We start from the raw sequence: 22,843 nt of genomic DNA, 5'->3' as shown, positions 1-22,843 counted from the left end.
CTTTTGGCTTTGCTCAAGGCACACACAGGTCTTTCTGCTTTTGGAAGCGGTGGATAATACAGCCCCAGTAGTGTCAGCTTGCTTTGGTTTTATTTTCTGTATCTTCATTAATAGATTTATTGGGTATAATATTTGGATTATTGCCTAAGCTATGGATGTCTAACAGAGACCTAGAGTGTGAATATATGTTGATATTATTTGAATTCATTGTACAGTGGTACCTTGGTTCTCAAACTTAATCTGTTCCGGAAGTTCATTCCAAAACCAAAGTGTTGCAAAACCAAGGCGCACTTTCCCATAGAAAGTAATGCAAAATGGATTAACCCGTTCCAGACTTTTAAAAACAACCTCTAAAACAGCAATTTAACATGAATTTTACTATCTAACGAGACCATTGATCCATAAAATGAAAGCAATAATCAATGTACTGTACTATAAAATAAATAAGACAGCATTGTAGATGATAAAAATAAAAATTATTATTTTTTCTTACCTCCACTGATGATAGTCATTGTTTGGATGCGGGGCTTATCCATTTCCACAGTCACACAGTCACAAAAACAAATTAACCGAAAAAGCCTCAAAAACAAAAACGCTAAATAAATAGCAAAAACAAAAGCACCAAACTTAATCCATTTAAGAAGTTCGAAAACTAAGGCGCAGCTTCTGATTGGTGCAGGCACCAGACGTTCGGCTTCTGAAAAACACTTACTTCTGGGTTTTTGGTGTTTGAGAACCAAGGTGTTTGAGTACCAAGGCATTTGAGAACCAAGGTACCACTGTAATCGTAAAAATAATGCAACTCCTTTATAATAATAATAATAATTTATTTATACCCTGCCATCTGGCCTACTGTATGGTTATCAGAGGGGCAGAGCAATTCTAACCTCTGTCAAAGTCCAGTTTGGGGAAGTTACCACATATAAAGAGCCTATATCAACCAAAGGCAGAATGAGATGATGTCACTGGTGTTAAGAGACCAATAGATCTGGACCAGTCTCATCTTGAATTGGGCTGGGAAAAGACACAGAGACCTGCCTGCCTTGATGTCCATGCTGAGTCCAAAGCTATGAGTTTGGGGGCCTCCCTAGAAATCTTATAGGGAAGCACGATCTGTTGAAGTGTTAATGCTGTGAACTCTTCCATCTAATGCTCAACCTGCATATAGGTGTGTAAATAAAACTATATCACAAAGACACCACTGTCTCCAGTAACCTTCATTCAAAGAAAATCAAGTCTAAGATATATGCTGACAGCCCTGAAATCTTTCATCATTTGGAAATTGTGGTGCAGCTAACAATATAAATAAATAGGAATGCAAGATACATATTATTAATTAATTAATTAGTTAATTAATTAATTACGTCACGAAATTAGAAGACGCCTGCTTCTTGGGAGAAAAGCAATGACAAACCTAGACAGCATCTTAAAAAGCAAAGACATCACCCTGCCGACAAAGGTCCGTATAGTTAAAGCTATGGTTTTCCCAGTAGTAATGTACGGAAGTGAGAGCTGGACCATCAAGAAGGCTGATCGCCGAAGAATTGATGCTTTTGAATTATGGTGCTGGAGGAGACTCTTGAGAGTCCCATGGACTGCAAGAAGAGCAAACCTATCCATTCTCAAGGAAATCGGCCCTGAGTGCTCACTAGAAGGACACTAGAAGTTGAGGCTCCAGTACTTTGGCCACCTCATGAGAAGAGAAGACTCCCTAGAAAAGACCCTGATGTTGGGAAAGATGGAGGGCACAAGGAGAAGGGGGCGACAGAGGATGAGATGGTTGGACAGTGTTCTCGAAGCTACTAACATGAGTTTGGCCAGACTGCGAGAGGCAGTGAAGGATAGGCGTGCCTGGCGTGCTCTGGTCCATGGGGTCACGAAGAGTCGGACACGACTGAACGACTGAACAACAACAATTAGTTAAATTTATTAGTTACTCTTTTTTTACTCAACTCAGAGTGACTTACAAAACAGCAGCAGCAACAACAACAACAACAACAACAGTACACACATATAAAATGGAACAACTGTAGGTTTTTTTTTGCATATTTATCTTGGAGTTTTTAAGCACTAGCTTGCATAAATTTCTTTCGTAGTACATCTTAACGAAGTCCATGACCCTGCTGCTGGCTTCATAGCCATTATAGGGAACATTTATGGTTCCTATGTGGAACTTCCCTAACTGTGAAACCATCATGTGGTACAATTTAACTGGAAAAAATTTGGTGTCACTGCTCATAAAAATCTTACTCTGGAAAACAAAAGGTTGCTACTACAGGCATATAAGGAAAGGGAAGGGGGAAGTGAACCTAAAAGCTCTTGTTTGTTTTCATTTGCATACAATCTATTTGGCATGTTCAATAGTGTTGGGTAAAGTGGGGTCATCACAAATACTGATTCTCAGATCAGTGCATTTCAAGATTCTGCCTGAGAATACTTTCCATCAACCTATCTGTAGAGGATTTCCTTTATGTTGCAGAGAATTGTGTGAGAGTTACTAGAGTGCACAATCATGCAGAGTGCTATCCAGGCCTGTTTGGCTCTGCATGCATGAGAGGGCACCTAGAACCACAGTCAAGACTTCTTTTTGTTGAGTAATGTAAGGGAAACTGTAAGAGAAACCCTGTTTGAAATATGGATCCAGACAATCCCAGAAAAAGCTCGAGAAGGCCCTGAGTGAAGAAGTCAGTATTGATTTATTTAATATTTCTACCTCACTTTTCACTTCATCTGGGGGTCTCAAAGTGACTGATAGAAAATGGAAAATATACAATGTAGAACATTTAAAACATAGATTAAATAATCAGAGATTGAAACAGAGACCAGCACGAAAAATGCACAGAAGACCAAGAAAATCTGACCTTGAGCAAAACAATTGTTTTCTCTTGTTTTTGCAATTTTAGGTGTAACCAGGCTTTCCATACATTGGGAAGATTCCTGACACGTCTTGGTTTTCGGGTGTAAAAATGGTGAATCGGCAAAATGTTTTGGTGAATCGGCAAAATGTCAAGGGAAAACCCGGATGTTTGGCAATGTGATGGAAAAAGCAGTGGAAACAGTTCAAAAAAAGAGAAGAAGCTTAAAATAACTATTTTTGGGTTAGGTTTCCCCAGAAAAGCTCAACAATTTGGGTTTGTTTCCCCCCAAAAAAGCTGTCAGGAATTTTACTTTTTGAAATATGGCAACCCTAGATGTAACATTGTTTAGCAAAGAAGCAGAATCAAGCCCCCCATTTCCCCCTCCCTAACTGGAGATAAACTCCAATTCGCTTTATCCTTATGTGTGAACTGGGGAAAGGCTGGTCCCTTTAAACTGTGGTTTGTTTTAACAACACGGGATTACAAATCATGGTTTGATCCTCAACAAACCATAATTGAAAGTAACTAAAGATCCCCTATCTGGTGCATCTAACAATACACAATGGTTAGTTGAAAACAAGCAGTGAGTGCTTCCTATCTCCTCGTGGCTGTGCCAGAGATGGAGAGGAGAGCATGTGAGCCCTTTGCTCATTTCTGCTTGTTAGCATTATATCTGAAATCCACAATTAAATTTGTGACATTTCTCTCCAAAGCCCAAATGTATACAAGAATAGAGTGACCCATTCACTGCAACAGTAATAGGCGGTAATAGTATTATCATGATGAGGGCTATGGATGATTTTCCAGACACAGAGAACCTTGAATTCAGAATTGCTAGTCATATAATATAATTAAGTTAATTTCATTTACGTAAGTAAGTTCATTTCATTCAAGTGGATTTAATATCTGAAATTACCTGAAAGTATTATTATTATTATTATTTTAAAAAATGTATTGAATTAAACAGGAACTCTACAAAAGTAAATTTGTGTTGCAAAAGACAAAATTACATTGTTCATCACAAAACATAAGTTGTGTCCACATATCTGTCAGTGACACGGTTATAAAAAATAACCCATTTCTCTTTCAAAAGTCCATCAGTTTGCCTGCCTTTACTGTTTTTCTTTATTTTTTTCTACATATAATGGTTACTTATATCTAAGTTATAGAACTAACTAAGTTATAGAATTATAACTTAGTTACTCTCCTTTGTCAGTACAAATAGTGTCTGTTTCTGTGGGCAAAATTCCAGTATTTAAATGTTGATCAAGGAAACAGAATTCGATCTTGTGCAGACTATTTTGCATTTCCCCTGTGTACTATAAACTTTTATTTTCTCCTTCCTGCAAAAGCAACAACAACAACCCTGAGTAGGGAAAAAGAAAGGACTTAAAACTGAGGAAAATTTATAGATGTTTAAGAGAACAATTGCCAATATGATTTTATTATTCTAAATTACAAACCAGAAGTCACCATAGTCTTAGGCAGCAAAAGGAGATCCTACAGAATCTTTCAGACACTTTAAAAATGATAAGAATTCCTCTCCTCAAAACAACCAAGTCAACAAAAAGTACAAAATATGTGTAACTTGTGATACAAAAAGTTACTTCATTTTGGAATAATGATAAAATTGAAAATATGAAATTAAAAGGGGAAAAGAAATACTAAATACTAATATGCATTCAGAATACTAATATGCAATAAATTACTTTGCAATTATATGGGAGAAGTTTATAATCATTCTACCACCATTTAGTCACCACCTACTTAAATAAGAAAACACCTCTGATCAGGCAACTTGTTATAAATTAAAAATAAATATATCCTTCTTTTATTTTCAGTTGTGAATTTAAGACCAAAAGAACAATGCGTAAGAAAGGGAAAACGGTTACTATTGTCTCCACGGAGTGATACCAAAACCTTCAGAAAATATTGAAAGAATACTAAATAAATGCTGCCCCACTTCAAACTTCATACACCATTCCTAAAAATGCAGATACCAAATGTACTTAACCAGAATACATTTTTTAGTATAAAAAGTGAAGGAAACAAAATAAAAAAGAATCTTTTGAACCAAAGTTAGAAGAAAAAGTGAAATTGATAAGATTAATGAAACAAGCAAATCAGCTCAGTGTAACAAGTGATGATAAAGTTTTGTTTTAAATGTTAAAAAGGAGAGCAAATACAGCACAATATTTGAATGTTAGGAAGATTTGAGTAACTCTTGGATTCACTTTTTCATCCCACCAAGCCATCCTTTGGGGTCTGGCTGGAAGTGGGAAATGGAGAGTCTAAAATGTAAACTTTTCTCCATAAAAGTATGTTAGAATGCAGAATTTATCGGAAAAGGGATTAATTTTTTCCCGATGAAAGTAGCAAGTGGCTACTGCATCCAATACTCACTAGTGCAAATCAGAGCAGCTTTTCTGTCTTGTCGTCCTCTTGGTCTGAAGAGAGAATACAAGCGATGCTCCTGGAGTTTTTGCTATCGCCCTCCTCCCCTAGGATTGCTGCAACCCTTTCCCTCTTCTAGCCTTTTTACATAGAGCCACACCGAGTTGCAGCCAAATTAATCAGAGTACCTGGATGGGCCCCCCCTCCCACTTTGATTTACTGCATGTGGTCAGGTGTTCCTTTTCACTCTGCATGACTCTTCAAATCATTTGCAAACAGGAAAAGAGTGTACTTGAACTTAATCCTGTGTAATTTTAATCATAGAAAAATTCCATTGAGTGAAATGAGAACATCCCGAGATGCAAGCCAGACACAAATAATTGCTAGAAAAGCATTTGGAATAGTTATTCGGTAAAATATCAAATCCTTCAGTAAAATACAGTTTCATCTGTTGACTAGGCACAGGCTTCGCTGGCTTCGATGAATGCAAAAGGGTTGGACACTCACTCAGAATATAGTTCTAGCCTTGCCTTAAGTCTGAGGCGAAGAAGAAACCTGGCAATGGTTTGAAATTGAAAAAGTGAAATCATAATTATTTTTAAATACTTTAAAAATGCATTGAAAGAAATTAATAGTCCCAGTATTGACAAAGAGCAGGCATGTGTTATAGGAGAAGCAGTTTAAAATTGTGTGTATCAAGGCTGGGCTTTCATATGTTCCAGTCTCCCCTAGTCAATTTCACAAGTGTGCTCTTAATTGATTCTGCGTTGGTTTACAGCCACTCCATGCAATGTATATATATATTTTAGTGCTGAACTGAAAATACTGCTGAACTGCCATAGCCCGATTTGCAGACTGCAAAAGCATGCTTGAGTTTTTGTGATTTCTTGGGGGATGTTGAAAGAAAGTCTAGAAATGTAAACCAAGAGGCTTATTAGAGTACATTGTACCAGTGCACCCAACTCAAGCTCCCCAACTTTTCTGCTCCCTTCCTCCAGAGGGGAAGCAGACCATGGAGCAGTAGACTTTGCATGACATCCAAATTAGGGGTCAGTGATCTGAAATGAATGTTTGTTCTTGGTTTGTGGTTTGCTTGGGAGCAACAAACAATGAGCACTGAGTCAGAGGTAATTCTAAGCCATACTGTGATCTGTTTTCTCTCTGGATAAAGATTAGAGCAGATCAGGAGTGCTGGAGCTACTGTAGTTTGTTAAGGGTGCTGGGAACTGTAGGTCTTGAGGGGTGAACTACAATTTCCAGGATTCTTTGAGAGAAGTCATGTGGTCTAAATGCACATTGAATGCACTTTAAATGATGTGATTCTGCCGTTTGTGTCACATCTGAATATGGCCAACAGTCACACATGCCTCAATACAGCGATGTTTTCAGCCTTAACATGGGTGTAGAACCAGCTCTCAATTTTAGACTCAAGTATGCATGACCTTGTTCAGAAACATCTCTTTCCCTCCTGCTCTTCCCCCTCCATTTTTATTTTCAACTCCCCCCCCCGATAGAGTAATATGTAAATCTAAAATTTATAATGCTAAGTGGTAGAAATAAAAATTACTGATTAGCATCCACCGAACCATGGAACTAGGTCTGTATGCCCCACAAAGTACTGAGCATGTGTTTGTTGAAAAGCAGCCTCCAGTGCCATAAGGAAAATGGATCATTTTGAAAGCAATGGATCTTTCAAAATTAGCTTTTAATATGTCATGAAAAATCTGCTGTTCAAAATGTGGGGGGGGGGGAGTGAAAAATTGTAATTAGAATTCCCAATTCCAAAGTAGCTCTTTGGATTGAAATGGGAAGTGGTACTTTATAGTGCAAGCTTATAACCTGATTCCCAGGAAGCTATGGGTGAATATCTCAGTTTTGGTTTCTCTGTTTCTCATTTTCAAAGCTTAACTTTGTTTCTTCATACTTCTACATCCAAGTTTTGTTTTTTTAGGTCCTCATGAAAGTTCACCAACATTTTACTACAATTTTCTCCTAATATACACAAGTTTATATATACTTTTTGCCTAATATACATATTTTGCAAAGCAATTGTGCTTTTGTATGCTATTTCCATTAATGTATGCATTTATATGCACACTTTACCTGAATATGTGCATTTTTGTATACATACATTGGCTGGAGAACTGCACTGCAAAATCTGGAGGAGTTTGCATTTTGAAAGATGGCTGTGTTCCGTTTTGCTTATTGTTTTGGAAAGTGTAAATTTAGTAGGTTTGGCTATAAATGTGAACTGAATTTTTGCCCCATCCCTACTCCCAGGCAAGCAGGTAAACAATTGCAGCCTTAATGTCAGTTCACCTGAAACCACTTGGACATACAAAAGAAGGAGAGAGGGGCGGGACAGAACCAGCACTTAGTGGCTCAGATTACACGTAATTCTAAGGCAAACTATGCTCTAAACCCAGAGCCATGGTTTGTCTTCTCCGGGCTTTGGACAACATACTAAGCCAAACCATGGCTTGACACACAACAGCAGCAACAGGCCAGATATGAAGAACAATGTGGCCATAATCTCCATTTTGGAAGCCCATACTAAGCTTTGGTTTTGCTTAGTACTAGGAGCGAACTACGTCATGCTGCTATTGTTTATGAAGCAATATTCATAATTCTCATGCTCAAACTGTCCCATTGTCTTGTTCACTGTTTCTTGAGCCATATTTCCAGAACTTAGAAAAGTCAGCCATATGGGCCCTCCCCATCACAACCCATGCCTCCTCCAGATAATTTAGACAGATCTAACTACCTAAACGACTAAACAACAAAGCTACCAACAGTGTGGCTTTTGCAGTGGGCTGCAGTAGGCAGTAGTCCAGAGATGATATTATTCAGAACCCTCTTTCTTTATCTGCTCCCTTGTTGGTTTTCTTGCGTTCAGTGCCAATACCGAAAAAAGAAGAAAAAGAGGGAAAACGAATACAGGTACAATAACTTAACTAATTGTACTCCCCTCACCAATTTGGCAACTTCATAAACTGCACTGAGCTGTGAACAAGTCATGCATTTCTCACAACCTGCACAAAGCCACACAGTTTTTGGCATATAAAATAGTCACAACCAGTTTAAATAATTAAGAAATAAGGCAAAAGCACAAGACTTGAAGGCTGGCAGTTAATGCAATGGAGCAAGCCAAAGGCAAGGGCCACAGTGGAATGGCATGGTGTGGGAATGTGTGAACCAGATAAGTTGTGGGTAATATAGCAGCAGAACGTCTGCTTGGGTTGGAAGGAAAATTTTCTCATGATGCTTCAATCTAACATTTATCTGATACAGTATTTGGTGTTGCTGCAATTTACACAAATGTCAGAAAGCTAAGCTAGCTGCCGATAGGAAAGTGTCTGATTCAAGTTACAATACAGTACTGATCAGGTGGGCACACTCCAAGCTTGTGGGATCTACTTGGTTTTTTACTAGAACCTCAAGATCTATTAACTGAAGCCAAATGTAAAATAGTGGCAGGGGCAGAAGCAACATACTGTTAGTATTAAGGAACAGGGTAACTCTGAACTGATATGCAGCCCATGAATTTATTTTCAGTACCAGCACTTAGCTCACAGTCCTATCACACAAAAATTAATTCCTGATTCCACCCTACAAGCCTCATTCATCTCAGAAGCCTAATTTGGAATGTGGGGAAAGGCTTTTTGTTGCTATTATTCAACAGCTGAGAGACAAAATCCTTGCTGATCTTCTGCAGCTCACCTAGAGAACTACCAGTAGATAATGATCTAAGAACATAAGGAGAGCTTGGGTGGTTCAGGGCAAAAGTCCATCTAGTCTAGCATTAAGTGCTTGTAGCAGCTGTGACGGCCACTCCCAATCACCCTGGGTCTGGAGCTGTCTGAGGGGAGCGTGTTCCCTACTAGCACAGGGTACCATATATCCATCTGCTCAGAATGTGTGGTATGTGTGGTGTTGTATGTCACACCCACTGTTTCTGGGTACTTTACAAAAATGCAGGATCTCATACCTTTTTAAAAAGATTAATTGATGGGAGTTTTTGCTTGGGCTCTTCTTTTTTGTAAGCTCACTTATATTTAGGTAGGTTGTTTCAGCACTTAGCACAAAAGAGCCTGTGCTTATGCATCCTGGGAGTCAAGCAAGGGAACAGGTTTGCATTCCATCATGCATAGGATTGTCACCTATCCCTAGAAAATCGGGATCACCTTGTTTTGGGACAAAAGTGTCCTCTGTCCTGTTTGGACTTCAAACAGGATGCCTCCCCCCCCCCATGTTTGAGCTCAGCTGGCCCAAAATTGTGGTTGTGTCACTGTTGGTATGGCTGATGAGGCATCTGGCCTAGCGCAAGCGACAGTAGAGGGAAGGAGCAACTTCCTCTCTCCCTCTCTTTCCCTCCTTCCTTCCCTCTCGCTCCTCCTCCTCCTCAGCCTCTGCCACCCTCTGCCACCCCAACCTGACCTCTCCTCCTCTCTCCTCCTCCTCTGCCCTTGAGTCTTCTCTGATGCCAGCTGGGGCAAGAGGATGGATCTGCAGCTCAAGTCGCCGTGGGAGCTGGCCTTCTACCCCTGGCCCCTGCCCATCTACAGGAGTCAAGGCAAAGAGCAGGGTCAGGGTAGTGGGAGGCTGAATGAGGAGAACCAGACCCCCAAAAAGGGGGGGGAGAGAGGATTTGGTGCCATGAGGGAGAATGTGCCCCACACTCTCCACAACCTGTCCTTTATTTTGTCTCACCTGTCCTGCATTTTGCCTTACCAAAGATGGCAACCCAAGTTCAGTAGCTAATATGGATTTGCCCCACCATGAGAGAGTTACAGATCAATTTGCACATCCAAGCATGTGGCTGACAGACTCATTGCATAAGCTGCCAGGCTATTTTAACAAGTCCTCAACTAAATAACTATATCCAAAAGTACACAAGATTCCAGGCTTTTAAAATGGTTTTTATATTGAAGACTTCATTCTGCATTACAAAAGCATAAAATCAGTTATTCATGAGATGAACAAAGCTCACTTATTTGAATGGGCCACTCTACCACAACATTTGTTTCGTTAGAGACACATTAACATGCCTTATTCTAGCAAGTGCAACCCGCACATGGAATCTTTTCTGTAACTGGCAACCAAAGAGCTATAAACATGTTCTGCCCTAGTTTAGTGGACTTTGGGCTTGTTTCCCACTCATTAAGATGTAATAAAATTTGCTTTTGAAAGTTAAAAGACTTTCATAAGAGCATTTAAATAGGATATAGTTGGACCTGCTCAAGCCCATAACTATGGTTGATGAAGATCTTTGTTACTTAGTTCACATATAGAGTAGGGTGAGGTACACATAATCCCTGTCGTGAAGCCTGCACATATAATTCCAATTACTGGAATGGGGCTGCCAGCATAGTGCTCACAGTGATCAGTTCTGCTAGCAGGCATGCTACGGTAATTCTTATAATCTGTTTGGGCTGAGGGCATTCAGAACACACCCACCCAGTAGATGGTTGGTACTATCAAAGCAGACAGCACAGGCCATCTGTTGGATAGGTGTACTCAGTTCTTGCAAGTATCATACATTGATATATTTGCACAGAGCCATCACTGAATTCCTATCCCTCTTCATCATATAGATAAAAAGAAAAGGAGAGGAAATACAGCTGGGGCTCCAGGAAGAGTGGGCAGCTAGATGCTTTGAGGGAAAGGACAAAAGCATTTTGTTTTACCACAAGCCTGGTCAAAGGTTTTGTGCTACACTGCACAATAGCTTTGCCATAACTCCTTCAAACATAAATAACTTTGATATTTCCCAAGTGTTTTCCCCTCAAAATCTTTTCAAAATGTCACTAAAAAATTAAATCCAAAATTATTTCTGTTGAAAAAGAAAGAAAGACTCGGCCCATAGTATAAACATCTGTAGACATTGTGCAAGAGTTTTGGAACTTCATCCTGGATCAGCACATACCACCAGAGCCTTTTCTGCTTCTATAGAAAGCAAATGATTCTTGCAAAATATGGTTTCAATGATTCCTTCTCTTTGTTTCTTGGATCTGCCAAGACAAAACCTTTCTTATCTCAGTATACAATACTGTTGTGAGCCATCTCAAGACACAGGAAAGGCTGTGCAGAAATAAAATATATACATTTTAAGAAACCCTCAAGTATATAACTAAAGAATGCTTACTGCCTCGCTCTACAAGAGGTTATATTTTAATTCCAAGAATAAGTTCTGTTCCGCAACCTATTCAGTGAAGAAGAATGCTAAGAGACTGAAAGGTAGACATCATTGTTATCGGCATTGTCATATATGTAACTTTGATTTATTTGATATGTATGGTCTGTAGCTTATACAAAGAGACCTATGAAGGCACACATACAGTCTGAAATGAAGAAAAAGCAGGGTTGTGGTTGTCTGAAACTTATTATGAGCACAGGTGTAATATAGTGGCTAAGGAAGTGAGCTATGAATTTGGAAGTTTCTAGCTCACATCTCAACTCTGCCATAAACTCATTAGGTGGCATTTAACAAGCCATTCTCTCTCTACGTCAGTCCCCTTCCCTCCATATGCAGTGTGGGAGAATAATAGTATATATTGGTCCATTAGGGCAAGTTGGGCACTGCCCCACCAAGATGATTCTGCCTTCACACCCCCACCTGTCTGCCTCCTAACTGACAACCAGTCCTTGGGTTGTGGCACTGACTGACTGCCAGCCTCCTCCTTGGTCTCACTCAGTGATGCCTTTGTCAAAACAAAATCGAAAATTCTTTCTAGTAGCACCTTAGAGACCAACTGAGTTTGTTCCTGGTATGAGCTTTCGTGTGCATGCACACTTCTTCAGATACACACAAAGTGATGCCTTTGTTGAACTCAGCAAGGAGGAGAATTGAGCAAATTATCCTTGGCTCTGTCTCCACTGTTGGCCTTCCTGTCTTCTGCCATATCAGTCCCCACTGGGATGTGTGTACGGACATGTGCAACTGCCTGATATGGATTCAGACCATTAGTCCATCTAACCCAATATTGTTTACTCTGACTGTCAGTGACCCATCAGAGATTTTCACTGGTTTAATTATTGCCTCTCCCATGGGGAACCTTAAGAACTTTAATTATTTGATAGGGATAATTAAAGATTTATCTTTTAAATTTATTAAATTATAGATTTATATTTTAGATTTATCAACTGCCCAGTGAACACTTCTCAGGAACTGGTATCAATCCAATCTGAGTTTCTCACACTGATATGTTTATTTTCTGTCCTTAGTCACGGCCATCTTCAGTTCAGAATTTTGCAGTGTGTGTTAGGAGATATTTGATCAATCCAGAAATGAAGTGGGAGATACCAGTAACTATTTTATTTCTTGTAAACTTTATTGGAAATGCATTACTTTTTTGTTGTATTATTGGTCAGTGTAATTTCCTAAAACATTGTTCTTAAGCTGCAATCCAAAATACATAGACAGCTGAGGGGAAAAGTAATTGTGCAAATGCCATTAATGTGTGTGTCTTTGTAATGCAAATATTAGCAATGGAGGAAGCAGAATCAGGACCGCAGAAGACTACTGGCAGGATGGGCTGGGGGAGTTAAATTAGCACCCCTAGAAAGAAAGTTCCAGAATCTGGGAACTGCCACTTGAAAGACAGACATTGTGCATCTTTCCTGCTGAGGCTACCTGACTGGATTTAATTATTTTGTCATAGAAAAATGTCTGTCTTTCTCAGGAAGATTGAAAACAACTACCCTTGTGTATGTATTTAACTATGGAGGTTCAGAAGTTAGGAAGAAAATGGGCTGCAATGTATTTGTGACTGAGAATTGAAGGCCCCTTTTGTTTCTTTTCCCAGAAACCAGATGTACATTTTGTCTTTTTTTCTCTAGAGAAAGACTGTTTTGCTTTAAAAATAATGATAACTGAAAAGCACTTCAAATTCAGCATAAGTGTTTTGGGACTCCCCCAAAGTGAGGCCGCATGCAGGTCACTGGCTGTATTTCTGCACAAGACTGGTCTTATTTCCAGGAATTGTAAGCAGAGCAACTCAGAATGCTTCTTTTCCATGAATGGGCATCACCCTCAGTGTGTGGAACCAAAAGCATTTTAATTCTTATGCAAGCAATCTCTGTTTGGTACAAAATATTTCTTGTGGCTATTCATATTGCTTCCAGATTTGTCTCTGTTTTGTGAGTGGGGTTCAGTTACAAACTGGCAATTCAGGTTGCACAAACCTGTTCTCCCCACCCCCAAACTTTGTGCCATGAGGATGAATGCTAAATAAGCAGGTTATTTTGAAGAGACATCTTCCTTCTCCCATTGTCCTTCTAATCCAGTCTCAATAGCCAGGAAAAACTAATTTGTGATTAACCCTGGACATCCTGAAATCCTAACTTGAATGTTAGTGCTGTTCAACTAATTATTATTCAGCGTAGAGCCATTGAAATTAATGGACCTAACTTAACCATATTCATTAATTTCAATGGGTATGCTGTGAGTAAAATTTAGTTGACAACCCCCCAAGGTTTGGATCAGTCAATCATTGCAAGCAACGGCATGAAGGCACACAAAGGAAGGGGCTTAATTTTTCCACAAGGGCCATGCTGATATTCTCCAAGCTGCTTTCCAATGCATAAAGCAAATGTATATAGAACTATATCGTTCCCTGTTGTGAATAGAAAAGCATCCTGAGGAGGCCTATTTTGAACACAAAATGCACCTTCATTGCATGCGCAGGGGGAGGGGGGCAGCATAAAGAAAACTGGGAGACCAAAAATAAATCTCACAGTGCCACATGTGAATTGATGGCTCAAAACAAATAAGAGATAATGAATAATAACGAATAAATAAATAAATAAATAAATAAATAAATAAATAAATAGGTAAATGAATATTTGTGTTGTGTAACAACAACAACAACAACAACAACAACAACAACAACAATTGTATTTATACCCCACCTTTTCCCATGACCGGGACTCAAGGTAGCTTACAAATAAAATAACAGCTATTCCAAATTAGACCCAGAAAAGCAACCTTGAAGGCAGAGTCATCTTCTAGGGCGGGGGTCGGCAACCTGTGGCTCCGGAGCCGCATGCGGCTCTCTGACAGGTCTCCCGCGGCTCCGGCATGCCCCCTTTCAATGCCCTTTCAATAATACTTAAATGGTTATCGGCAAAAAAAGGGCCAAAAAAACCATGAATAATCCGCATCAACGTTGAACAGCTGGGCGGTCTTTCTCAGCCCTCTCGGGGTTCCCGAGGACAGACCCAAGATTGATGTCCACCTTGACCACTCCCAGAGAGAGGAAGTGACTTCTTCACACCAATAAGCGTGTGGGGAGGGCTGAGCTTTTACCACCTCGGCGTGCCGATTGGCAGGACAGATCGCCCGCCTTGGCGCATAGGCTCGGAGCCGGGGCCTTACCGCCGAGGTAGCCACTGAGGATGAAGGCGGGAGGCAGGCACGGGAGAGCGACGCTTCGTCCGGCCAATGAGCCGCCGGGATGCCTGTTCCTGTTTGAGGGGAACGTGCCAATGATGGTGGCGTTAGGGTGGGGAGAAGAAGGAGCTGGGCTTTGCGAGTTATCGAGAGAGAGAGAGAGAGAGAGAGAGAGAGAGAGAGAAAAGAGTCGGGATAATAAAGGCGGCGGGAGGTGGCGGCGGCGATTGGAGCGGCCCCTGTTCTGAGCGGCCCCTGTCGGGCGGAATCCTATTCAAAGCGGCCGCGCGGAGGGCGGAGCAGGCGGGCCAGGCGTCGCCGTGACGGGAGGGCGGTAACGGTCGCCGACAGGATGAAGTAGAGCTGCTTTGGGGCGGCGGCGGCGAAAATGTCCGGGCTGCTTCTGAAACCTCCGCCAACCGGTGCTTCGCCAGCGCTCGCTGCAGGCGGTGTACATGCTCAACGACGGCCCCAAGGGCGGCTCAGGGGCCCGGAGCCCCGAGGCCGGCGCGCTGCAGTGCCTGGCGCGATTCCCCCCCCTCAAACTTGTTTTTTGCTTTTTGGCTTTTTGCCTTGCTCTCCCACCCCCCTCTGTTTTTCTTCCTCCCCTCCTTTTTTAATCCAAGGGGAGAAATCCCATTTTTTTAAAAAAACAAACAAACGAAAAACAAACAAACACCCCCCCACAGCTGCTGCAGCCACTCTATTTGAATTTTTATTATTACCCTTTTCTCCCTCTATCCCCCCCTTTTCTTTTCTCTTCCCCTTTTGTTTTTGTTTTCAAAAAAAGGAAAAAGAAGAAAAAGATTTTCCCCCTTTATTTTTATTTTTTAAACTACTACATATTTTTAATAGATATTCTCCCCACCCCACCCCAATTTATATTTTTCCACCCCACTTTTCCATTCCCACACCCCTTTTTTTTCTTTATTAGTTCGCTTGCCAACCTATCTTAGAGGGGGAAGCCCTCTCTCCCACCCACCACACCCCCCCAAACAACTTTGAGCTGAACCCCAAAAAACGGGGGTAGATCACTGCTGAAATTAGATCACAGTTTCTTGGGAGTTGGCCACCCCTGGTATAAGACATGTAACTAGAATAAATTTTTTTAAAAAACCAAGCAAATAATTGTAATAACTACTGTAATAAAGCACTGCTGTAATTATATATAATTTCCCTAAAATTTTGGTTTCATTCGCCTTTCCGTGCTGAAATGTCACAACCTGAACGACCATGGCTTGCCCCCCCCCCCCAGTTTTGATCCTGGGTACGCCCCTGAGTCAATGCAAAAAAGTAAGAACCTATTCTTGTTGTTTTTACTAATTATACTTTGCATTGGCTCCTATACGTTATTTATTATTATTGCATTAAGGTAAGAAACAATATATGCAGCGTTATATTTGTTTTAAATGTCGCAGTGGTTTTGCGGCTCCCAGTTTGTTTGTTTTCCTTTGGAAACGGGTCCAAGTGGCTCTTTGTGTCTTAAAGGTTGCAGACCCCTGTTCTAGGGCAATGTTCCAGAAGTGATGAGGCAACCCCAGGCCAACAGGCAGTGTAAAGATTATGACCCGTTTATATCTGGAATCAAGACATGTGTCCAGCCTCTGTTGTGTTTATGGCATTTTTACTGTTTTTAAATGTAAGGGGGATAAGCTCAATCCTTTGTAAATTTATCCCTGCCACTTCAAACATTTTTTTAATAAACAAAAGCAAAATCACGAGCTTTAAAAATCAGCATATGGAAATAGGATTGTGTTTATTACTTTGCTCATAACACTGTCCAGCTGCCCAAACGAATCTCATGTTAAATACATCGTTTTGTAAAAATATCATTTTTGATACAGTGGAATTTATTAGCTGGATCATCATCCCCCTGTGAAGTGGATGATAATAACAAGTGACATTTTTCTAGAAAAAGAGGTGCTGGAACTCACCATGAACTTCTCCCTCGCTCTCTTAGAATGGCAATTGCACCCGCCCAAGAGGGACGGGAGCTGGGCACTGGTGAGCTCCGGTTGAACAAAAGCCCTGATAATAACTAAATTCTCACTTCAATGTACTGTGCTTTTCTTCTACGGATTTAAATTTCATCATTTGCTTTGCAACCATGGCTCCAAAAAAGTGGGGGTCAAAACTGCATGTTGCAAAAAAAAACAAAAACAAACCCACCTTTCTTTTTCAAAAAGCCTGCTTAAACTATCCACTTGCATTTATTGATTTATTTATTTTTGTTTGGGGCAAGCAGCCATGGCTTCTTGATCTAGGACAAGGGTTGCACACCTGTGGCCCTCCAGGTGTTGGTAGACTCCCAACTCCCATCAGCCCTATCCAGTTTGGCCAATGGCCAGAGATAAAGAATCGATATCTGGAATGTCAAACCTTCCTCAGCTCTAGGATACGTTTCCAATCAGAGCCAGCCCAATACATTTTGTGACCTGAGTCAAACCATAAAATGGTGCTTCCTCTCTCGCCATGCACCCTGACTAGGACATTGAACAGTCACCAGGTGATAACTACCAACCTGTAGGATCTTAGACACACCCTCTTAATCGCTTTTAACATATTTGTTCAGTGTTGTTGAGTGCACATTGAGCAGCACATCAATGACTTCCAAAGACTGTTCCAAATCAAAATTGCTGTGATGATAATTGGAGCAATCTAATTGTGCAGTTTAAGGAGCCTTGTAATAGTGCAGATTTTTACTTGGGTGAAAAATGGCCCATTATGTTACTCTCAGAAAAGTGTGCATAAGATTTGTTTGTATGTATGTATGATTATTATTTTTAAAAAAACCTTGACCCCCCAGCCCCCAAATCCTAGCCTTTGGTACTGAAACAAAAAACCAGAGGGATTGATAATATTGTTAACATGCCGCCCCAATCTCCACGAGCGGGATGAGAGTCCATAGGTTGCAGGCACACTTACTAGGGTCTAGGTTCCCTTTTAGGACAATGCAGCACAGGAGAGCCTGTGGTGTTTATGATATATGGTTTATTTTACACATATACACAACCTGCTTCTAGATGGAGTGAGTGCAGAACAGGGTCCTATTCTTCCCATTCCTGTAGCCTCAGATTCCAAATATCACATCTGACCCTCTCTGGAGCATAAAACAGACTACCCACCTCATGCTCTTTTACTAAATCCAGGAATTATGGGGAGGATCTGGCACCCAAGAGTTTAGGGTATCCTTGCCCCTCTCCCAACTTATAACAATACTAAAAATACAAAGTTAACCTTAATTACAGGATTAAGTTTACTGGACCACAGCCTAAAAGCAGGAACCACTTAAGCACCTCTAAGGCTGCAATCCGAAGCACGCTTAACATATAAGATCAATTCAGCATAATGGTGCTTACAACTGAATACACAGGATTTGCACTGAACTTTCTAGTGAAAGATTGTTGTGCTTCATTATTGAAATCAACGGCAGCTGAATCAGTTTACGGTAATTGAAATAGGGTCATTTCTCTACCCCCGCCAATCGGTTTTACACTGGGAGGAGAATGCTAGGATGCTCTTTTGCTTCCAAGTGTCTTCATTTAGGCTGCAGTTAGCAGACGTGTGTGGATTTGGTTTTTTTACTGTAATAATAATAATAATAATAATAATAATAATAATAATAATAATACTATTTCGCACACACAGCTCTGGCTGTGGAACTGCATGCACACTGCAGTCATTCTCACATCCAAGCCCCCTTCCCACCCAAGCCAGGGACAGGCATTTGAAACATTTGAAGATGTTCACCAGTTGCAAAGCTCTTTACAAAGTCGCTTGATCAGCAGTGTTCTGCAATTAACAATATATATCATTTTGAAAAAGAAAAAGGGGAAGCCTGGTGTCCTGGTATCTTCCCTGAAAATAAAATAAAAATTACATGTAGCGTTTCAGATTATTTCTCCACAGAAGGATTTATCTGTGTTATTTGCTCAGAAGACATTCATCTTCACTAAATACCCTTCAAAGTTGACCTTGGTTAATATTTCAATAGGTTTAATTGACTGAAAGCTACAATCACACACTTGCTTGGAAAGAAGCCTGACAAAACTTAGTAGGCATTGCTTTTGATTACACATGTACAAGATAACACTGTAAATCAGTTAAAACATTGTTCTTCTGGCTAAATCTTTAAGCACCTCGATTTTATATATATGTATAAAATATAATACATACATACAATATATATATATATATATATATATATATATATATATATATATATATATATGAAGCATTTTACAATGGTATAGGGTTGGAATGTGTAAATGCCAAAGTTTTGAAAATTATCAAAACATGAAGAAGAAGAAGAATTATGTTAGCATAATTAAAGATGAGACTTCGCTTCAGAGGCTGAAGTATGTTCTTTCATCCACAGTGGTTAAAACGAATGATTTAAACCTGTACATTATCTTACAGGGGTCTTTTACATTGATTAGATTCGCTTTGAATGTTAGATCAAAAGAGAAATCATGTTCTCTGGATGATTATTAGCAATTCCTATGGTTTCAATGATAACCTTGTTTTAAAAAATACGTTAATTCCTTTTACTAGCTCCCTGGTTCTAACTATGTTACACAAAAGTAAAGCTTGAAATCAACAAAAAGTTTCTCCCACCCAAAGTGTTAAGAGCCAATGTGTAAATCTAAGAACTAGAAGATATCTCTGATGTCAAACTGATTTCGCAAAAAAATCAGTAAAGGTTTATAGAGCCAGTTTGGTGTAGTGGTTAGGAGCGGCAGACTCGTAATCTGGGGAACCGGGTTCGTGTCTGCACTCCTCCACATGCAGCTGCTGGGTGACCTTGGGCTAGTCACACTTCTCTGAAGTCTCTCAGCCCCACTCACCTCACAGAGTGTTTGTTGTGGGGGAGGAAGGGAAAGGAGAATGTTAGCCGCTTTGAGACTCCTTCGGGTAGTAAAAAGCGGGATATCAAATCCAAACTCTTCTTCTTCTTCTTCTTATAGATGTGCACACAGTAATTTGCACATTGGTATGTGCTATCTGGGTTCATTCTTTAATTATTTTCACTGATGCTTAGAATAAAAATAATAAAATCAGGTTTCTGGATGAAAGCGTCACATAAGGTCCGAAAGTCCAGGATATTGTCATCATAAGAATATTCTCTTTCCTAAATATATCTTTGATGCATCAAATCTTTATGTTTTGTTTATATTGTAACTTTTAGCCTTCTCTTCACCTCTACCTAATTCTTAAAAAAAAAAAACCAACCCTGAACATTAAGTCCACAAGTGATATTATCAGAAATAAGAAGCCTCGATTAATTTTCTACTAATGATTGCTAGGGGAGAATAAAGTTTGGGTACACAAGTGGTAGGGTTGACTAAGATTCATAAATCCTCAAGCATAACTGCCACATACCTTAGTGTTGTGCCAGGCGCTATAAAGCTTCAAACGATCTGCTTCTCCCTTTTTTCTCCTCACGGATAGGCAGCCAAGCATCGGTTGGCGAATTAAAGATGCTAGTCGTCTTGTTTATATTGCCTATCATAGACGTGCTGGCAGGGGCGGTACCCCAAAGCAGTACTCTGCACCCATACTCAAATTCATGTACACAACACAGCTGCTTTCGTCACCCCCATGAGGGTTGGAGAACTTTGTAACAGTAGACTTTAGAAAGCTTTGATCTTTTTCAGACAGAAGAAAACCCGAATATGCATAAGGCACCTTTCAGAGGAAAGAAATGGTTGAAATAAACATGTGCCCTGCGCCAGGAGGGAATGCAATCTGTCACTCCATTGATGAAAATGGATGCATTCCTCATAACTCCTTACAGTATTATTAGAATAATTCTTCAAAATCTGCTTTTGTAGATCACAAATGCCAGTTTTGCAGGTGGGCATGCCACTGATGTTCTGGATTTAGTTCTAAGATTCAGATGACCTTTCCTGATGCTAGGGATGTACAAACATCTGAATTTCAGTTTCTCTGCACTTGCTTCACTTTTGAGAGGTAGCTGCCTGTCACTATCCTAAGCTGTGATTCAGCTATCCTTCGACTGTGATTCAGTCGAAATTAACTTGTACTATATAGCATCTCTTGAAAATGTATTTATAGGCTATGGTTAAAAGAAACCACTGCCTTCCTGTTACCTTCAGATTCTGTTCCTTAAGATGCAATTCCCCCATGACTATTAAAACAGCATCTGCAAAAGACATTTGGCTGGGCTGTGGGGAGGAGAGCTGTTTGTGCCATCAACCAAAGACTGGAATAAGCTACTTAATAATTTGTGAAAATGAGCATCTAGGTTTTAACTTAGCACTGCTTGCTGTTTTTTCTATATAATGTTTACCTATGGTTTTGGATCTTAAAAACAACAACATTTTAGGTGCTCTTTGTGGTAGTTCTTTTTCTGTGTTAATTTTAATGTTTTATAGGGATACTTTTTATTTGCATTCTTTTCCTTTAAGCTGTCCCAAACTTTGGAGAAGCAGGATATTTGTCTATATTTGTTTGTGCCTGTGAGTATGTGAAATAAATAGGGTGCCCCATCAGGCTTGCTAAATGAAGACAAACAAACAAAAAACCTTGCAAAGCTTAAAAGGGAGTGTAACTACCCGGCTAGCATAAGCTCCTTCTGTTTTGAATTCAGTCTGATTCTTCCTCAGTTCAGCTACTCTGGTTTGAATCAGCACATGGTCGTTGCTGAAGTATGACAGGAGCAGCTGGAGGTGCTTGGTAATTACCTGATATACCTTTGCTGAGTGCTTTTCCCACCCCAGTGGTTGTTCCGCTTGGAATTCTCCCTAAGGGTACTATTTATCAAGCATCTCCTGTCCCATGCTGGGTCATAAAATTTACAAGTAAACAGAAATTGACTAAAGGGGTGGGGTGTGCTTTCATAATTTAGCTTTAGGAGAAAAGCTGCTACATAATAACCTCTGCATATTCCTTAAAGGAGGGCCCTGTGTGCAATGTAATCAAAGCTCCTTATTGGATACTTCTCTATAGCCCAAGCATTAACAAATGCATGGTAGTACTAATCACCTCCAGACTCGCATAATAGCAATAACTTGGAATGTTGTGTCCAGCTCAAAAACGATATTGTACAAAAGGGAAACCACAATAATCAAATGGGCTTGTGATTAGATTTCGGGTTGCACTAGAAGCTACTGTGAAGAAGGACTATATACTGATTTATTATTTTACTGAATTTCAGTGGGGAGAAAAAGGAATTATTTGCCCCAGTTGCATATAAACCTTGCCAGTCATTAAAATCTTTTTTGGAAGCCTCCTTCCAGTTGGCTGTGCCTTTTGAGGAGAGATTTGTGGTGTCAGAGCAGAAGATCACCTTTGTGGCAACATATTAGCTATGGAATTTCCTCACCTGTTCCTTATTTAGTATTGACTCAAATAAGGAACCTTGTAATAGGGAACAGGAGGGCAAAGACTGCTCGACACCTTCCTCTTTGTTGAATTATATGCAGCAGACCAAAATGGTGATCTGTATCCTTGGTTTTTGTAAAGTGCAAGATGGAGAGCTAGGAATCTGTGGCCCTCCAGCAATTCTGGACTTGAACTCCCATCAGCCCCACTGTGTGTGGTTAATGGTCAAAGATGATGGGGGTTGAGGTCCAGTAACATCTGGAGAGCATACAGGTCCCCACCTCCCACTGTAAAGAATTCTTGCTCACTTTGCAGAATCTTGCTGGTCAATTGTTGTTGTTCAGTCGTTCAGTCGTGTCCGACTCTTCGTGACCTCATGGACCAGAGCACGCCAGGCACCCCTATCCTCCACTGCCTCCTGCAGTTTGGCCAAACTCATGCCAGTCACTTCGAGAACACTGTCCAACCATCTCATCCTCTGTCGTCCCCTTCTCCTTGTGCCCTCCATCTTTCCCAACATCAGGGTCTTTTCTAGAGAGTCTTCTCTTCTCATGAGGTGGCCAAAGTACTAGAGCCTCAACTTCAGGATCTGCCCTTCCAGTGAGCACTCAGGGCTGATTTCTTTAAGGATGGATAAGTTTGATCTTTTTGCAGTCCATGGGACTCTCAAGAGTCTCCTCCAGCACCATAATTCAAAAGCATCAATTCTTCGGCGATCAGCCTTCTTTATGGCCCAGCTCTCACTTCCATACATTGCTACTGGGAAAACCATAGCTTTAACTATACAGACCTTTGTCGGCAAGGTGATGTCTCTGCTTTTTAAGATGCTGTCTAGGTTTGTCATTGCTTTCCT

General features: G+C 40.3%; 1 protein-coding gene across 3 annotated transcripts in view; it reads right to left on the bottom strand.

Moving 5' to 3' along the window:
- Window positions 1-22,843, bottom strand: part of ASIP (agouti signaling protein) — a 76,308-nt gene that overhangs the window by 16,298 nt on the left and 37,167 nt on the right. Inside the window, exon 1 of one of the 3 annotated variants that reach the window (XM_033153300.1) lies at window positions 20,026-20,325. The exons of 1 other annotated variant lie outside the window; for it this stretch is intronic. The gene's annotated coding sequence lies outside the window, so the exon portion shown is untranslated. Of the gene's footprint in view, window positions 1-5,261; window positions 5,446-20,025; window positions 20,326-22,843 lie in introns of those variants that run through there. One more of the 3 variants, XM_033153297.1, reaches the window with a different exon arrangement.

Source organism: Lacerta agilis, chromosome 6, assembly GCF_009819535.1.
Source record: "Lacerta agilis isolate rLacAgi1 chromosome 6, rLacAgi1.pri, whole genome shotgun sequence".
Taxonomy (NCBI): Eukaryota; Metazoa; Chordata; class Lepidosauria; order Squamata; family Lacertidae; genus Lacerta; species Lacerta agilis.
Note: the sequence above shows the minus strand (reverse complement) of the source record. Positions and strands in the feature narration are given on the sequence as shown.